Below are 6,238 nucleotides of genomic sequence, written 5' to 3'. Positions count from 1 at the left end.
GCTACTTGGGAGGCTGAGGCAGGGGAATCACTTGAACCCAGGAGGCAGAGATTGCCGTGAGCCAAGATCATGCCACTGCACTCCAGCCTGGGCGACAGAGAAAGACTCCATCTCAAAACAACAACAACAACAACAACAACAACAACAACAAATTGGCCAGGCACGGTGGCTCATGCCTGTAATCCCAGCACTTTGGGAGGCTAAGGCAGGTGGATCACCTGAGGTCAGGAGTTCAAGACCAGCCTGGCCAACATGGCGAAACCCCGTCTCTATTAAAAAATACAAAAAATTGCCAGGTGCGGCGGCTCACGCCTGTAATCCCAACACTTTGGGAGGCTGAGGCGGGCAGATCACGAAGTCAGGAGATAGAGACCATCCTGGCTAACACGGTGAAACCCTGTCTCTACTAAAAATACAAAAAATTAGCCGGGCGTGGTGGCAGGCACCTGTAATCCCAGCTACTCCGGAGGCTGAGGCAGGAGAATGGCGTGAACCTGGGAGGCAGAGCTTGCAGTAAGCCGAGATCGCGCCATTGCACTCCAGCCTGGGCGACAGAGCAAGACTCGGTCTCAAAAAAAATAAATAAATAAAAATAAAAATACAAAAACTTAGCCAGGTGTGGTGGCAGGCATCTGTAATCCCAGCTACTTGGGAGGCTGAGACAGGAGAATTGCCTGAACCCAGGAGGTGGGTTGCAGTGAGCTGAGATTGTGCCAGTGCACTCCAGCCTGGGCCACAGAGTAAGACTCTGTCTCAAGATTAAAAAAAAAAAGAAAAAAAAATTACTGCTGGATGGGCGCGGTGGCTCACACCTGTAATCCCAGCACTTTGGGAGGCCAAGGCAGGCAGATCACTCGCGATCAGGAGTTCAAGACCAGCCTGGCCAACATGACGAAACCCCATCTCTACTAAAAACACAAAAATTAGCCAGACGTGGTGGTAGGCTCCTGTAATCCCAGCTACTTGGTAGGCTGAGATAGGAGAATCGCTTGAAACCAGGAAGTGGAGGTTGCAGTGAGCCGAGATTGCACCACTACACTTCAGCGTGGGTGACAGAGAGAGACTCTGTCTCAAAAAAAAAAAAAAACAAAAAAAAATCACTGCTGTTAGAGAAGAGAATTCTGGTAAATGGTAAATGTAGCTTAATTGACACAGCACAAAACCACTACACTATTCCTGATGATGGGACAGGAAAGGGAACTGGGTTTTTCTGTGGACATCAGTTTATATATGTTTAAGTTGTAACCATGATATTTCATTAACTATCAAATGTTTCAATTTTTTAAAAAAAATCCATAATGTGATCAATGAGATGCAGGCAATAAAACAGTGTTATAGAACAGTGATGGAGGTGGAAGTGAGGAGAGGTGACTTAGACATAGGTGGTCAGAAAGTCCTGTCTGAGGAGGTGCCTTTTTTCTGGAGACAGAATCTTACTATGGTCCCCGGACTGGAGTGCAGTGCTATTCACAGGCACAATTACAGTGCACTGCTGCCTCAAACTCCTGGCCTGTAGCTCTCCGTCCTCCTGTCTCAGCCTCCAAGTAGCTGGGACAACAGGCATGTGTCATTGCACCCCACTGGAGGTAACATTTGAGCAGAGACCTGCTGACATGGAGCCAGCCTTTTGAGAATACCTGAGCAGAAAATGTTACAGGTGGAAGGAATAGCAAGGGTAGAAGCTTTGTGCAGAAAAAGGTGTCCTGCTCAAGGAACAAGGAAGCCAGCGTGGTTGGAGCAGAGTGAGCGAAGGAGAGAGTAGAAACAGTTGAGGTGGGAGCAATGTGCAAACCTAGGTCATATTGGGTCTCACAGGTCATAGCAAGGCCTTGCAAATTTATAGCATGTGTGATGAGAAACCCTGTGGAACATTTTAAGCCAGGGGGTGGGGAGTATGTGTGTTTATGTGTGTGTGTGTGTGTGTGTGTGTGTGTGTGTGTGTGTGTGTGTGTGTGATGTGTCTTCCTTCACAGGTTGTTTGTACAGCAGAGCCTTTTCTGGCCACCGCCCTTTTCTCCTCTTTTTCCACAGTGAACCCATGACTCTCTGGCTGTTTATTTATCATCGAAACTGGGGGGTCTTTCAGGGCCAGGACCTGCTCTGGTCTACTTTGATGTCCCCAGCACCCTACTGGGCATTGACAAATGTTAACACATAGTTGAGCAATTTAAAGCAGACAAAAATATTGAATTATTCTGACATAGCTTTGCATGATTTATAAAGTTCTCTGGATTTTGCTACCTTATTACTTTGTATGTATTTATTTATTTATTTATTTTTGGGACAGAGGCTTACTCTGTCACCCAGGTTGGAGTGCAGTACTGTGATCATAGCTCATCGCAGCCTCAACCTCCTGGGCTCAAGTAATCCTCCCGTCTAAGCCTCCCGAGTACCTGGAACCACAGGTGCACCACTGTGCCTGGTTAATTTTTTTTTGTTTTTTTTGGTAGAGATAGGGTCTCACTGTGTGACCCAGCCTGGACTCAAACTCCTGCCTTCAAGCGATTCTCCTGCCTTAACTTCCCAAGTAGCTGGGACTACTGGCACGTGCCACCACACTGAGCTAATTTTTAAATACTTGTAGAGATAGGGTCTCACTATGTTGCCCAGGCCGGTCTCTAACCCTTGGGCTCAAGTGATCCTCCCACCTTGGCCTCCCAAATTGCTGGGATTACAGGTGTGAGCCACTGTGTCTAGCCAGGTTTTGCTGCTTTAAAGTGGACAATTTTATCCAAGGTTTCCTTCTTGGCAGTTTTTATTAATCCAGAAGTCACCAGCTGGCTGTCCCAACATGCCACACTATAGTCTTTCATCCTTGGTAATTTCTGGTCCCCAGCACCCAGTCTGAGCTCCTGTGTCAGTGCAATTCACTTGAGCTCTCTGGGCCCCAGTATCCTCACTTCCCATAGTGGTGATATGGTCAGGCTCAGTGGCTCACTCCCAGCACTTTGGGAGGCCAAGGCGGGCGGATCACTTGAGGTCAGAAGTTCGAGATCAGCCTGGCCACCATGGTGAATACAGTCTCTACTAAAAATACAAAAAATAAGGCCAGGCATGGTGGCTCACACCTGTAATCCGAGCACTTTGGGAGGCCAAGGTGGGTGGATCACAAGGTCAGGAGTTCGAGACCAGCCAGGCCATCATGGCGAAACCCTGTCTCTACTAAAAATAGAAAAGTTAGCCAGGTGTGATGGTGCACACCTGTAGTCCCAGCTACTCGGGAGGCTGAGCCAGGAGAATCAATTGAACCCGGGAGGCAGAGGTTGCAGTGAGCCGAGATTGGGCCACTGCACCCCAGCCTGGACAACAAAGTGAGACTCCGTCTAAAAAAAAAAAAAAACCCAAAAATTAGCCAGGTATGATGGCACAGGCCTGTAATCCCAGCTACTCAGAAGGCTGAGGCACAAGAATCACTTGAACCTGGGAGGCAGAGGTTGCAGTGAGCCGTGATCACACCACTACACCCGGCCTGGGCAACAGAGCAAGACTGTGTCTCAAAAATAAAAAAATAAAATAAAATAAAATAATAAAATGGGCCAGGTGTGATGGCTTACTCCTGTAATTCCAGCACTTTGGGAGGCCAAGGTGGGCAGATTACCTGAGGTCAGGAGTTTGAGACAAGCCTGGCCAACATGGCGAAACCCCGTCTCTACTAAAAATACAAAAGTTAGCCTGGCATGATGCACGCCTGTAGTCCCAGCTACTCGGGAGGCTGAGGCATAAGAATCAATTGAACCCGGGAGGTGGAGGTTGCAGTGAGCTGAGATTGTGCACTCCAGCCTGGGCAACAAAGTGAGACTCCGTCTAAAAAAAAAAAAAACACCAAAAATTAGCCAGGTGTGATGGCACAGGACTGTAATCCCAGCTACTTGGAAGGCTGAAGCATGAGAATCACTTGAACTCATGAGGTGGAGGTTGCAGTGAGCCCAGATCATGCCACTGCACCCAGCCTGGGCAACATAGCAAGGCTCTGTCTCAAAAATAAAATAATAAAATGGGGCAGGTGCAATGGCTCACGCCTGTAATCCCAGCACTTTGGAGGGCCAAGGTGGGCAGATCACCTGAGGTCAGGAGTTCAAGACCAGCCTGGCCAACATGGCAAAATCCCATCTCTACTAAAAATACAAAAAAAAAAAAAAAAAAAAAAAAAAAATTAGCCAGGTGTGGCACCCGCCTGTAGTCCCAGCTACTTGGGAGGCTGAGGCAGACTAATCACTTGAACCTGAGAGGCAGAGGTTGCACTGAGCCAAGGTCACACCACTGCACTCCAGCCTGGGTGACAGAGCGAGATTCCTTCTTAAAAAAATATAAATAAATAAATAAATAAATAATAAAATGGTGATGATAAACCCTACCTCTGAGTTCTTGTGAGAATCAGATGTGAAAATGATTTATAAAGCACTCCTTCAGCCAGACACAGTGGCACATACCTGTAGTCCCAGCTACTCCAGAGGCTGAGGCAGGAGGATCACTTGAGCCCAGGAGTTTGAGTCCATCCTGGGCAACATAGCAAGACTCCATCTCTTAAAAAAACAACTTAAAAACAAATAAATAAAGTGCTCCTTTACATTACAAGAGAATGACTGACATTACATGTCAGTTGCCAGGTGAGATAAATCTCATGTGGTAGCTTGAGGCACTTTTCTATTAGATGCTATAAAGGAAATAAAGGTTTGTCCATTCATTTATTCAAAAGTAATCAATTTTTAGCTTCCAGAGTATGACCACAGGGACACAGAGATGAACCAGTGCACCAGGAGCTCCCAGTTCTATGTATGTGGCTGGGGGAACACCCACAGGAAGACAACCGCACATCACACTAGCACGTAATCTCCCATCCTTCCTCTTCCTTGTGCCACACTAGCCACAGCTGCTTTTTAGAGCCTTCCTGCACACAGGCTGCATTGCACCCCTCTGCCCACAGTGACTCTTTTGGAAGAGGGCACTTGACCACATCCAGGGCACTCAGAGCCAATAACACTCAATGGATCTGTTTTAGGATGGAAGGAGCATGAAGAAAGATTAAAGCATGTCTAGAATTGTTGGGGACTTCCTGTCACCTTGAGAGAACCTGAGAACCTGAGAACCTGAGAGTGAAGCTGTCTTTGGCCGTGCCTGCTGCTATAACAAAATACCTTAGACAGGGTCATTTATAAACAATAGAAATTTATTACTCAGAGTTCTGGTGCCTGAGAAGTCCAAGATCAAAGCACTGGAAGATTCAGTGTCTGGTGAGGGCTTGCTCTTTGCTTCCAAAATGGTGCATTCTGTCTGAGTCTTCCCATGGCAGAGGGAGTGGGAGGGATGATCAGGTTCCCTCAAGCCCTTTTGTAAGGCCACCGGTCTCTTTCATGAGGGTAGAGCCCTAATCACCTCCCAAAGGGCACACCCCTTAATACCATCATTTTGATGGTTAAGTTCCAACATAGTCTCCATGTGTCTTTGGAACCTGTCAGCTGTGGCAGTTGCCCTTCCTAGCCATGGAAGAGTAAGTATATTCTTGTTTATTGGCAAAGCTGTCACCATTTCATTGGTATCAGATTCTGACTTGCACAAGTAACATTCTTCACCACTAAAAACCTGGAGGCTGCTGGGTTATTGGGCAAACTTTTCCAAACTATTGTTCAAATGTTTCTAGAAAAAAAAAAAAAGTTTCCAACATAGGAATTTTGAGAGGGGGCACCAACATTCAGTCGATAGCAGAAGCCAAGTCAAAATAAGAGGAAAACAGGCCGGGTGCAGTAGCTCATGCCTGTAATCCCAGCACTTTGGGAGGCCGAGGCAGGTGGATCACCTGAGGTCAGGAGTTCGAGACCAGCCTGACCAACATGGAGAAACCCCGTCTCTACTAAAAATACAAAATTAGCCAGGCATCGGGGTGCATGCCTCTAATCCCAGCTATTCAGGAGGCTGAGGCAGGAGAATCGTTTGAACCTGGGAGGCAGAAGTTGCAGTGAGCCGAGATCATGCCATTGCACTCCAACCTGGGTGACAAGAGCGAAACTCCATCTCAAAAAAAAAAGTGGGGGGGGGAGGGGGCGATGAGACCCTATCTCAAAATAGAGGAAAACGAGGAAATGAAGAGGGACTTGTCTAAGTGATGCAATTTTGGGCACCTGTATTTAGCCATGCCAGAAGCCATCTGCTCCCCTCCCTGTCCCTCTTGGTCCCCAACTCCACTTTTAGGCCTTTACCACTTGCTTGATGGAAAGTCACAGCCGCACCCAGGGGCTGCCTC

General features: G+C 47.4%; 1 non-coding gene across 1 annotated transcript; it reads left to right on the top strand.

Moving 5' to 3' along the window:
• Positions 1-5,430: 5,430 nt before the first annotated feature.
• LOC112208825 (small nucleolar RNA SNORA24) lies at positions 5,431-5,565 on the top strand. The gene has a single exon (XR_002943379.1). It is a non-coding gene; the product is annotated as a small nucleolar RNA SNORA24 (small nucleolar RNA).
• The last annotated feature ends 673 nt before the right edge of the window (positions 5,566-6,238 follow it).

The sequence above is a fragment of the Pan troglodytes genome, chromosome 2 (genome assembly GCF_028858775.2).
Source record: "Pan troglodytes isolate AG18354 chromosome 2, NHGRI_mPanTro3-v2.0_pri, whole genome shotgun sequence".
In the NCBI taxonomy this organism is placed as follows: Eukaryota; Metazoa; Chordata; class Mammalia; order Primates; family Hominidae; genus Pan; species Pan troglodytes.
Note: the sequence above shows the minus strand (reverse complement) of the source record. Positions and strands in the feature narration are given on the sequence as shown.